Raw genomic sequence first — 12995 nt, 5'->3', positions numbered from 1 at the left:
CTCAGGACCAAATGGACTTCTAAAATATAGACTCGTCGTCGTTGTCGTTTAAACATGATCAAAATAACATCCTCACACTTAAGAATAATTAGTGATAATCCCTTAATGTCACCAAATACCCAGGCCACAGTTTGAGTTGTCCCAATTGTATCATAAATGCTTTGCAGAGCAGTCCATGGGTCCAAATTGGAATTGCAAAGGGGCCTACACATTGTGGGAGTCTCTTAACTGATAGGGTCCCCTCCACCTGGCTCCTCCCTCTATAATTATTTCCTTGTTGATCTAATCTGAGTGTTTGTCCCACAGTTTCCCAGGACCTGGATTTACTGGGTGCACCTCCTGATGTGGGCAGCACATTTATCTCACCTCAATTTCCTGAAAACATGCCACTCCGGTTCTTGAGCTTGGTCAGATTCAGGAATGATCTTTCTGATAACTGTACCCAATGGTGGTAGGAATGTGCTTCCAAGAATCTGATCTGTTTCTCTTTTGAAAAATTGCCACCTATTGCCACCTCAGACACATGAGTTCATTAAGGACTGAAACTGATCATACTCCTCCTCATGGAGAACGGGAGCACTTCTAGAAGCTTCTCTTCTGCTATTTGGTTGCTGTGAGATACAAGTTATGTAGTCAAATATGGATACAGGTTAGATTCTTTCTCTTTATTTACATTTGCAAAATAATGACCTAGTTCTTAGCATAATAATAATCCTTACAAAGTGCTAATCTTCCCCCATAATCTACAGCACCTTCACAGAGGGTACCAGGCCATGAGCAGCCTGGACCTGGCCTGCCTCCCCTGGACTATCTTTTCTGGAAACTTCAGTGGTCCAGCATACTGTGCTTCCTCCTGCCACGGTGCCTTTGCACAGACATCACCTTAGCCTGAAACACTTTCCTGTCTCTCACCTCCAGCCGTAGTTCATTTTGGTTCATCCTTAAGATCTCATCTTAAAGGCACTTTCTTTGGGAAGCTGTCCCAGTCCCCCAGAACAGGGTCAGGTTTGTGCATCCCGTGTTTCCTTGCTTCTCAGCCCTGATCTCAGTTTGTAACTAAACAGTCCCCTGTGATTCCCGCAGGGCTGTCTCTCCTCACCGGCCCCCAGCAGGAAGCCCTTGGAGCAGAGGTCATGTCTGTTTTCAGATGACCAGCACCCAGCTCCGTGACACCACATTATGGGTTCTTGGTGCATCGTCACACGTGGAAAGAAGACGGAGGGACTGAGAGTGTGTGGGTTCTAATATGATTTGCTTATTTTCATTCATTCAAAAGGCTTTCACCAACCAGAACAGCCGTGTGTCAGGCACGCGCCGGACGCCAGGGATCTTGAGCTGATCTAGCCTAGAGAGTGGACCAGGGAGTAGGCGTTGACGGTCTGCCACAGGGAGGGCACAGAGTGACAGCTGGGCAGCTGGGCAGAGGTGACAACAGGCACAGCTAGGTAAAGCAGGGTGCTCTGCTGGGTGAGTGGCCTCCTTCCCACGGGCAGACGAGCTAGAGGACAAAGGGACCAGAACAGTCTCTCTAAAGACACTCGATTCCCTTATCATCACGATTCAGATACTCCCTGCTTCTGCCCCAAACATGATGTAGGAAGCTAATGACGACAGAATGCTGAGACCACAAATAGGCAGCACAGGCTAAGGTCCCAGGACAACAGACGCCCAAGGGATATACACAGTCGGCCCCAAGGTCCACAGCCACAGATTCAGCCTGCGGATCAAACGTATTCTGGGAAAAAAAAGAAATTGTGTTTGTACTAAACTTGCTCAGACTTTTTTCTTGTCACTATTCTCTAAACAATATAATGTAACAAATATTTAATGTAATGGCTTTTCTGTTGTATTAGGTATTATAAATAATTTAGAGATGATTGGACGTCAAGAGTTGGTAAGTTGCATGGAAATGCTTCAGCATTTTGCATGAGAGACTTGAGATCATGGATCATGGTATCTGACGGGGTCCTGGGACCGATCCCCCAAGGATCCCCAGCTGCATTTCACAGAGAGGGAGGAAAACAGACCACCAATTCTCTAAGTGATTGGGAACCAACCTATGCTCGGCCGCTCTTCCCAGTATATCTGAAAGATCAACATAAGCTATTGGGTCCCACAAATCATCTCATTAGCACAGACGTCCTGCAGAAATACAGCTCCACTGGAATTCAGGGTCCTGAGTGCAGAGCTGGGACTAAGTCCTTAAAACACTGCTTTGGCCCGTTCCTTCCTCAGTACTGGGATTGCAGGGGCAGAAACGCCTCTTGCATCTTTCCATCCCCAGTTTTGGATTCCACAACCTGGCATAGAGTCAGCCCTCGGCGATGACAGAATAAATGAATGAGTGACAGACAGAGAAGCATTAAGTATTGCAGAAAAGGTGATGACAATAAACAGGGTGTCTATAAATTAACTGTCCAAATTCCGACACTTCTGAGAATGGACAAGGATTCCCATGATAAGTGGACCTCCACTGACCAAAGCAAAGCCACCCTTTGTCCCAGCACCAGGTTGCGATCAGCCCATCAACCACAGGCTGAAGGCTCAGAAGAGTTTGGGGATGTCAGGGACAGTGTGGTGCCCATGGTTACTCAAAACGGTGTCACTGATCAGGACATGTGAATGATGAAACAGATGAAGAGATTCCCAAATCCACTTGTCTGCATGGGAATTAAAGACACAGTCACAATGAGATCCCACTCTTTCTCTGAGAGGATGACTTCAAAATGGTCCCAGCTGCAGTGACACATGGGCCTTCCATGCACTGCTGGCGAGGGGGAAATTGCAGCAGGTGCTTTTGGAAAACTCTCTGGCACATCTACTAACGTTGACTAGTGCTCCATGTCCCAGCAGCTCCCTTTCACAAGAGAAATGCACACATATGTTCACAAGAGACACGTCACCAGGAAGTCACAACATCTGCATTTATCAATTCATCATGCCACACACATTGAATAAACACAATTTTTACTTGACAATTTAATATTAATTGTTTTAAAAAACTGTGTCTGTACGAAACTAGCGTTCTTAGCAGCTCTATTCCTAATAATCAGCAACCAGAAAGAACCCAAATGCTCACCAGTTGCAGAACAGATAAACATGGGGTGGTGTATTTAAATACACACATAGGCCAGGCGCTGTGGCGCACCCCTGTAATCCCAGTGGCTTGGGAGGCTGAGGCAGGAGGTTCATGAGTTCAAAGCCAGCCTCAGCAAAAGCAAGGTGCTCACGAACTCAGTGAGACCCTGTCTCTAAATAAAATACAAAATAGGGCTGGGGGTGTGGCTCAGTGGTTGAGTGCCCCTGAGTTCAATCCTTGGTACCAGAAACAAAAAGAGCACCACGTGACAATGAGAAACTACCGCTTGCTACACCCAGCGACATGATGGAATCCCGTGTGCAAAATGTTGAGTAAAAGAAGCCGAACACCAGGAGTCCACGGAGCACAGTCCACGGAGCACAGTCCACGGAGCAGAGTCCACGGAGCAGAGTCCACGGGGCACAGTCCATGGGGCACAGTCCACGGAGCACAGTTCCAGGGATGTAAACGGGAAGAAGCATGAAACTTCCGTGTGGGGGCTAATGGTCTTGATGGGACTCACCTTTCAGAGGAACAGTGACCAGGAGGCGAAAGGGACCTGTCAACATTCTTAAGCCCAAGAGCTCCGTTCACCATGACTCGCTGAATAGTCCGGACGCTCAGAGCTGGTGTGCTTTTCTCTGTGCATATTAACTGTAAGTTTAGGAAACAATATTCCCAAGAAATGACCATATCTATTTACATCCCAAAGTTCTGAGCTCCACAGACACGTGCTGCGATGAGTGATGGACGGTGTTTAAAGATGAAGAGGCCTTTATCAGCACCGACTGGCTGCTTCGTGCCCTTTCTCCTTTTCCACTCACTGTTCTGTTCCACGTCAAACCCAGGCGCACCCCTGGGATCCCAGCAGCTCAGGAGGCTGACACAGGAACATGGCAAGTTGGAGGCCACCTGAGGAACTCGGTGAGACCCTGACCCAAAGTGAAAGATAGAAAAGGGGAGGAGTCCAGAGGGGAAGTCGGAGGAAGGATGTCCTGGGTTCATCCCCAGCAGCCACCACGAGAAACAAGACCAAGGGAGACGCCGGAAGACAAGAAGGGAGGTCAGCGAATCTGACTCACTGAGGAGGGACGGCCACCAGAGAGCGGCCACAATTTTGAAAAAACCTTAAAGCAATTTCCACATCCTCAGCGTGGAGCAGTCTAAGAGAAAGAGCACAACCCTGCAACGCTGTCTTCCTACAGATTTAGCAGAACAGCTGCAGGAAATGAGGAGAGAGGACCGGTGGTTAATACCAGAGGTAAGTGCAGGGGATGGACTGGGCCCATCAGGTCACAGGCGAAGACGAGTCCCAGGGCCTCCAAATAGAACTGCAACTGGAAGGCCTTTTTGCAGTGACCAAACCCAGGTCCTGTGCTAGCGAAGCCACCACTCTGCCACAGAGCCACATCCCCAGGCCCTGAGACTCTCTAAAGAGGTGAGTCGCTTACTGTAGGACCCACAGGGGGGCCATGATCCAGTGTGACAGGTTCCTTTGCTAGAGGAGGAAATCGGACACACTTATGCAGAGGAAAGACCATGAGAAGACGGAAAATGGCCCTCTGCAAGCCAGGGAGAGGCGAGAAAAAGCTCCTTCCCTCAAAGGCTTGGAAGAACCAATCCTACCAACACCTTGATCTTGGCCTTCAGCCACCAGAACCATGAGAAAATTAATCTCTGTTGTTGGAGCCACCCAGTCTGTGGTTCTGTCACTGCAGCCCCAGCAGCTCACTCACTGTGGAAAGGTAAGAAACAAATGCACTGGTTGGTGCTTTGCTGTGGGGTGTGTGTGTGTGTGTGTGTGTGTGCGCGCGCGCACCCTCAGAGTATAAGCTCCCCAGGGCAGGGCTGCATCCACAGGGCTGAATTTATCTGTTCCGTTTATCAAGCCCCATCCTGCAGGTGTGCACTCAAGACTTTTTTACTCTTCTGTACGTGGGTGGTCGGTTGGAACAGCCAACTCATAGCCCTCCCCCCAGCCCCACTTTGGTTTCATCTTCTTTCTGCCTCCATGTGACCAGAGAGTCAAATGAAAAAGTCTTCTTGCTTCTAGAACAATTGGTATGAGAAATGCCTGTCATGAAAACACAAAGAATACTTCTTTCCACAAGATAAATGAATAGAGGATTTACCTTCCCACCAAAAAAAGAAAAAGAAAGGAGGAAAAAATGAAGAGGGGCGGGTCAAAAAGACAAGACGGGAAGGGAAAATGGATGACCCTAGAAAGTAGAGTCCTGGAGCGAGCGGTATCAAGTTCCACTCTAACCTCCCATGAACATCATTTATCTGCGCGGCAGGACCAAGGACTCATCCTTGCGGTTTATTAGAGCATCCTCATCTCCTAGTCCAACTTCAGCCACAGAAAACACCGCCCGGCTTTCCTGAGTGCACAGAATTAATTCAGCAGCACCTGTCGAGAGACCTTCCAGAGATAATTTACAATAATTTGTCAAGATTAACCTTTTGATAAAACATAAATTCGTCTAAATTTAAAGCGCTTCCAAGAGGGGCAGAGGTCCATTTTTATTATACAAATGCTGCATCAGCAAGTTGATAGAGGCAAAAAAATCCCGGTGCTGAGCCAAGCGACTGCTCCGTTGAACTTGATCTTCGGTGCCATAAAACAGAAGCTTGCAGCTTCAGCACGGGCAGACGTGATTCACAGCCAGCTGCATCTTCCTCAGCGAGTCCTAGAAATGTCAAGCCCTGTAATTAACGAGGGACCCTTACAGGTCTGCACGCTCAGTTTTAAAATGACAAATGAGGCATCCACTCCGCAGCCTTTAAAATGTTTGCAGGCATATGTTTTTAACACTCAGGAGCCACCTGGGCAGAATCAGAGGACGTCAGACATTCCTAGACACCACCCAAACAGCACACAAGAATCCAAATTGCCTGCGGGGTGCACACTTCCAGTGCTGGGAGCGGTGCTGCACACTCAGAGCCTTTCAATCACCGGCCAGGACGGGTGGGCACACCAGCACCTCATCCTGGATCCGCAATCGGACTTCACCACTGTCTTTTTTAATTAAGTTACGTCTAATCAAATATCACCGAAATTAAGCCAGCACCCCTGCTACAGAATTTCTATCTGGGGGAACATGGAGCAGATGACCACAGTAACGTAGTCCAGAAACTGACCTTCAAGAAGCCAGGGTCTTCCCCAAGGCAATAATGAGTCCAGGAAAACCTAACAACTCACGGAGTGTAAGTGACTTCACTGCGTGAAGTACAAACACCTTAGCGTACCAGAACACATACGACATTGACAGCACACTCAACACAGGCGAGACGATGCTTAAAAATATGGGAGCCAGGAGCAGCGGCACACGCCTGTAATCCCAGTGGCTCAGGAGGCTGAGGCAGGAGGATCATGAGTTCAAAGCCAGCCTCAGCACTAAGCAATTCAGTGAGACCCTGTCTCTAAATAAAATACAAAATAGGATCACTGAGGAGGTGGCTCAGAGCTAGGGAAAGGTCTCTCCCCGGCCCCTAGGAAGTCACTCATGAGGAGTAAGCTCCTCGTGAGACATGAAGGAATCTTGGTACCCCAGGATTTCCATTTAAACCAGGGGTCGAACATGTTTCATATAAGATTTCCTAGGCCCGTGAGTATGAATTAGACCTGCCTCTTCGCTTCTTTGGCGATGAGAAAATTAGTTTATTCCCTGAGTTCAATTCCCAGTACCAAAAAATAATAAATAAAAATGTAAATATACATAAATTTAATATATATAAATATATTTATATACATAAATATATATGAATGTGGCCAAGTCATGCCAAGGTAGATGAACTGAGACTTGTGAGAAAGCTTGTGTGACTATTCTGAAATATTCCTTAAAATCGACTCCACTCTCCCTGGGATGATCACGCAAATCATGAAGGCAAACGTATGAACTGAGCCTGACCTGACTGCAGCCACCTAGCGTGCCCCATGAGTGACCCAAGCCACCACGAGGGCCCCAGAGTGACCCTAGTCTGCTTCTGCTGCACAGTTTTCTTGCAAATTAGCCAGTGAGGGTCACCACCCACAGAGCCGGGGAAAGGTCTCTCCCTGGCCCCCAGGAAGTCACTCAGCTTCAGCAGAAAGAAACCCCTCCTTCCCTCTCATCCCCCTGGGCTGGAACGAGCCACCTACAGAGCACTGAGCAACTGAGACGCTTTGACAGCTCACGACCAATAAGTAGATCAGCCATCGCTTCATTCCCAAAGAGAGATTTAACCAATAAGTAAATTGACAGTCACCTCATTTCCAAGAAAGAGATTTGAAATCCTTCATTTGACATATTTGTCTATCCTACCCTCCAGGCTTTCTATCGAGTTTTTAAGAGCAAACGAATACAACTTTACCTCTCAGTAAAGACCGATGCCCAGGGTTCTGCACTCATGGTTATTTTCAAGAATGAACTATTAATTTGTTGAGTAAACCAAGTATCTCCAAGCAAAAGGAAAAAACTGGCATTCATTATTGTCATTTAGTATTTAAAAAAATCTCAAATCTATGACTGATCAGAATACAAAAATAAAAATCCTTGAGAAAAGAAACTGAGTAGGCTCCTCATGAGACATGAAGGAATCTTGGTACCCTGGGATTTCCATTTAAACCAGGAGTCGAACATGTTTCATATAATAAATATTTCCTAGGTCCACGAGCATTAACTAGACCTGCCTTTTTGCTTCTTTGGTGATGAGAAAATTACTTTATCCCCAGTCATTGTCACAGAAAAGCCAAAAGAGGTTCCAAACATACAATTACCAGATGAAAAGTGGTTTACTCCACTTACGTTTTTTTAAAAACACAATAAAGGAAAAACTGGATTTACCCGTAGATACAGAATAGCAGATCCCTCTATTTGCAATTCACCAGCTTTTTACCTTTCTTACTTCTTGTTTTCAATATTTTTTAGTTGTGGGTGGACACAATACCTTTACTTTAATTATTTACATGTGGTACTGAGGATCCAACCCAGTGCCTCACACGTGCTAGGCAAGGGTCTACCACTGAGCCACACCCCCAGCCCCTTACTTTTCCTACTTCTTCGTCCCCCAAATAAACTCGCTTGTCTTGAGCTGGAGATGATGTCTACAGCTTTGTAACTGCTTCTCTATTCACAGGAACCTGCGTGAGTTTATTTCCAAGGGAGAGAAAATCTGCACCCATCCAGTTCACCCCTATGATTCCAACACGTGCCCCAGAAGTTCTTCAGAGATGGTCCCTTTTCAGAAATCCAGGGCGATGCCAAATCAGACTCAGTGTCTGGTAGAGTGCTGTGTCCCTGGGTCAGTGCCAGGGACATGCATGCACCACCATCACTCCTACACACAACTCAGACAGAACGTGTTCTCAACAGGAACGACTTTCAAACATCTCCAGTAAGGTCGGCTCTACGGCAAAGGGAAGATCCAAAAATGCCCTCTCATAATCGAAGCTACTTGAGAGGCTGGTGCAGGAGGATCCCAAGTTCTAGGCCAGCCTGGGAAACTTAGCAAGACCCTGTCTCAAAATAAAGCACACAAAGGGCTGGGGGTGCGGTAGAGTGCTCGCCTACCATGTGTGACTCCCTGTGTTCAATCTCAGCTCTGCACGCACACACACACACACACACACACACACACATACACACACACACACACACACACACACCAAAGCAAAAGCAACCCAGGGAGATTTCCTCCAAAGAAAATTCCTTAAGCTTGCCAACTGTTCCCTATTCAAAGATAAGCCAAATCTAAGATTTGAACAACCAAAGATTCAAAGGAATGAATACTTGAATTCAGGGTTGTCTAGACTCACCATCATACCATCACTAAATACCAAAAAAATGTTAAGGGCAACACTTAAGAGAGTTTCTTCTTTTACACAAATGTCTATTTCTGTCCGACAGTTACACTATGTTGCCCTGGGCTCAAGTGGTCCTCCTGCCTCAGGCTCCCAAGTGCTGGGACTACAGACCACACCAGCGCCCAGACAAAGTGTGTCTATTTCAACCAAGCTGTTCTCCATGTTGTGGAACATAAAAAAAAATACAAGGGCCAGTTTTCTGTATTGGGAGGTGTGTTTTTAACCTACATAAATATAAAAAGCATCGTATCTATTTTATTGGAAAATTTGATGTTTAACAATAGGCACGTTGCTGTTACTAAAACATTCAAAGCTTCGTTTTCAACCATACAGCTCATGGTTCTTTGGGGATGTCCAGCTGTGTGTGAGCCAAGATTTGACATTAATCAGGCAAAGGTTTTATTAAAAAAATAACTAACAGCAGGAGAACCTTAGTCAACACCAGCCTCAATAACCATAATTTCTCCCTAAATCTGTCAGGGAATTGTTAAATTTTATTGAAATTATTAATCTTTACATGGTGAGTGTTTTTCCAAAATTAAAGGAAGATGAGAACATTGCTGAATTGTTGGTGAAAGCTACAGCAACCGTGTCCCCAACAACAGACCTCTGCTCACCAGTCCTTTATCATGAAGATCATCTTACTTAGAATCAAGTAAAGAAAGTTACTTCAATTGTGCAAAAACTCTTAAGAAGGTGCACCCCCTAAAGACAGGAAAACCTACCCAGCCTTGGAGCTTTGGTAGGCCACAGTAACGTCAGCTAACTGTCTTCAGTGACCTCATATTTATTTGTTCCACCCTTCCCCAAAGCAAGGCAAACCACAGTGGCTAAAAGCATTTTCCTATCATAAATCTTATATTGCCAAATATATATGAAATCAGAAGAGAGCAGTGGGCTGGATGAGCCTTAGGCAGAATGCGTGGCCTGGACAATACCTGTATCATGTCCCCTGCAGGGTCACCTTTCCACTCTGGATGCCTGACTCTGGCTTTATATTGACAGATGCTTCATGGAAACGCATTAATGGAGTCTCTGAATTCTGTTCAATGCCTCCAAGAGGTTGACTGAGCGTTGCCGGGGCTTTCCCACCTGTCAATGCCAGGCTTCTCTTCCCTAGCATCCCCCACGGCCCCTGCGCAGAAGCCACCTGAAGCAGACAGCGCGGACGGATTCAAAGTGTCCATTATCTCATTTCCATCAAACAACCACAGCAAGAGGGGAGTAGCCTTTGGGGGGAAAATATTATAAAACGTCTTGTAGCATACATAGAGGGGAAATCAGCCAGTTTTTTTTTTTCCATAGTTTTGTGTGCAAAAAAAAATTCTAAATAAAAAACTCATTACAGTTAATAATGAGTACTCAATGTTTCAAGCCCTTTGCAAATGTTCTCTCTATACTTCGAGACAAACATTATTCCTATTCCGCAGAAAAGGGAACTGAGGCTTAAGAGAGGATAAGAACCTTGTTCCAACAAAGGTACCAGAGAGACATCTGAATCTCAGAGCAATGAAAGCTTTGCCATGGCCCCCCAAACTCAGAGGGTATTATGTTCTTTACATAATATCTAAACAAACGATGGATTTCTTTCTTTTCTCTCTCTCTCTCTCTCTCTCTCTCTCTCTCTCTCTCTCTCTTTTTTTTTTTTTTTTTTTTTTTTTGGTACGAGGATTGAACCCAGGGTGCTGAACCTCTGAACCACATCCCCAGCACTTTTAATTTTTATTTTGAATCAGGGTCTCACTAAGTTGCTTAGGGCCTCCTAAGTTGCTGAGGCTGGCTTTAAACTTGAGATCCTCCTGCCTCTGTCCTCCAAGCCACTAGAATTATAGGTGTGCACCCAGCTAACAATGAATTTTTAATTGTGTAATTTTTGTTTTAGTTGCACACTGATGGGACAATCCATGTACCACACTCAATGGCTTCTAAAAATCTGAGTTTTACATCTAGCTACCAAAACCAATTACTTAAAATAGGAGCCTCCAGACGGTATAAATGTGGGCTGTCCACACAGTAGCCACTAAACATATGTGGCTATAGAGCATGTGAAATGAGGCTAGGCCAAATGAAGCTGTACCCCAAGTACAAAATATATATAAGTATCAAGAACACATACCAGCATCTTTATCTTGATGACATGTTAAAATGACATTTTCAGTACATTTAGTTAAATAAAACATACAATTAAAAATAATTTCACCTGTGTTCATTTTTAATGAGGTTATTAGAAAATTTAAAATCACATAACGTGGTTCAGATTTGTAGCTCGGGTCACATTTCTCTAGGACACATAAATAAACTGTTTAAGACTATGTTTCTGTGGAACACAAGGTTAGTTATTAGGGGCTTGAGATGTAGCTCGGTGGCTGAACACTTGCCTGGCGAGTGCAGAGCCTAGGTAAGAACAGATTAGTTATTACATTGACACAAGACCCCAGGACACTCAGATTACTAGGTAAGCCCTTGCTGACATCAAAACTTGTTGATTTTAATCATTATTCAACCATGGATTCATTTAGCAAATAATAATTTATTGAGCAATTACTATATTTGGGGTGAAATAATATGAGGTTTGTCGCATGGACGTGTCTCTAGGGAATTTCATACAAAATATTTTAGACAATATTGGAATCACCTCACTTAATTCTTCAGTAATAAATAGGGCTGCAGCTATTAGTAATTAAAATAAATGGCATTGGGATATATCAAAGTATTGCAGAGAGAAAGGGTTTGGTGCTAACCCCAACCCAAGAATGCCATTAATTGGACATGGAGGTGAGGAGCCTTATGCTAAATTCCCTAATGTCAAATATAACCTAAATCAGAAAATAAGGTCAAACACAAGTTCAATTCCATGGGGGGAAAGGTCTCTTTCAAATCAGATCCTCACCCCACCCACGTGCATAGCCAAAGTGGTTGCACATTAGCCATATTATTGTAGGTACCAGCTACACTTTATTACTAACAACAAAGAAAGAGACTAAATTTTGCAAAATCTAATAGTGTTATCAATACTTGAATGTGGAAAAGGGCAAAAATATAAATACTAATAAAAAATAAATCTCACTGCAAATCTATAAAAAAAAAAAAAACCCTAGCTATGCTCTATAGAAAAACAAAAACAAAATCATCAACATGTTAACCACAAAGCTGCATGGTGTGTAATTTCCCTGGCCTTTGTCGTTAGTTTAAACAATACTGGTAAAATGTTCTAGCGATTTATTTTAACTCCAACTTGGAGTTTACAATGTAACTGAACCTTCTAAATAAATGGTCTGCAGAGACCCTGTGAATATACAGGAGAAAATAAAATCCTGTAAGAATGTCATACTATTAGAAAGAAAAAATATTCACTACCCGACCAAGCTACTAAGCCAAAATCCCAGATACTTCTCTGTGGCTTCCTCATACATAAAAACAAACTGTTTATACTTCCCAAAGAATAAGATCCCACAGTTACCATCCAGCTGAAGCCCCAGTAAATACACTAAGGGTTCTGCTTGAGTAAGAACCAAGCTCACAGCTTCAAAATTACATTTCATGGAAGATTTGAGCAGAAGACATCTCGGCTTGGATCCAGAAATCCCAGAACGCTGTCATTCAGATACTGTCAGATCAGGAGAGAGAGCAGGCACCGAGGTAGTATCTAATTAAGACATCAAACCCCTGCCCTGACGGACTTGCTCGTCTTGTTCTGCTAGATGAGGCTTTCCTGGTGGTTTTATTAATATTCTAGCACAGCAAAGGAACTGCTACATTAAAACGCAGTGTAAATCCAAGCTTCAAGTGGCAATAAACTCATAAGGTACTAAGCCTCAGGGGTACTAATTTCTTCTTTTGCAAATAAATGCCAATATCATGCTGTCTCTCTGCCTTCCAATGAAACTTCAAATACAAATCTCCAGGCCCTGAATTTCTGAACCAGTGAAGAAGTGAGTTCCAGCACTCATGGTGGAGGGTCTGAGGTGTGCAGGAGCAAGCAGAGCGGAAGGCCCCCAGCAAGGCTGCGGCCTGGATGACTTCCTTAGGGCTGCTTGTGACAAATGATCCCCGGCTTTGGGGCTTAAATCA

This window comes from Callospermophilus lateralis, chromosome 6, assembly GCF_048772815.1.
Source record: "Callospermophilus lateralis isolate mCalLat2 chromosome 6, mCalLat2.hap1, whole genome shotgun sequence".
NCBI lineage: Eukaryota > Metazoa > Chordata > Mammalia > Rodentia > Sciuridae > Callospermophilus > Callospermophilus lateralis.
Note: the sequence above shows the minus strand (reverse complement) of the source record.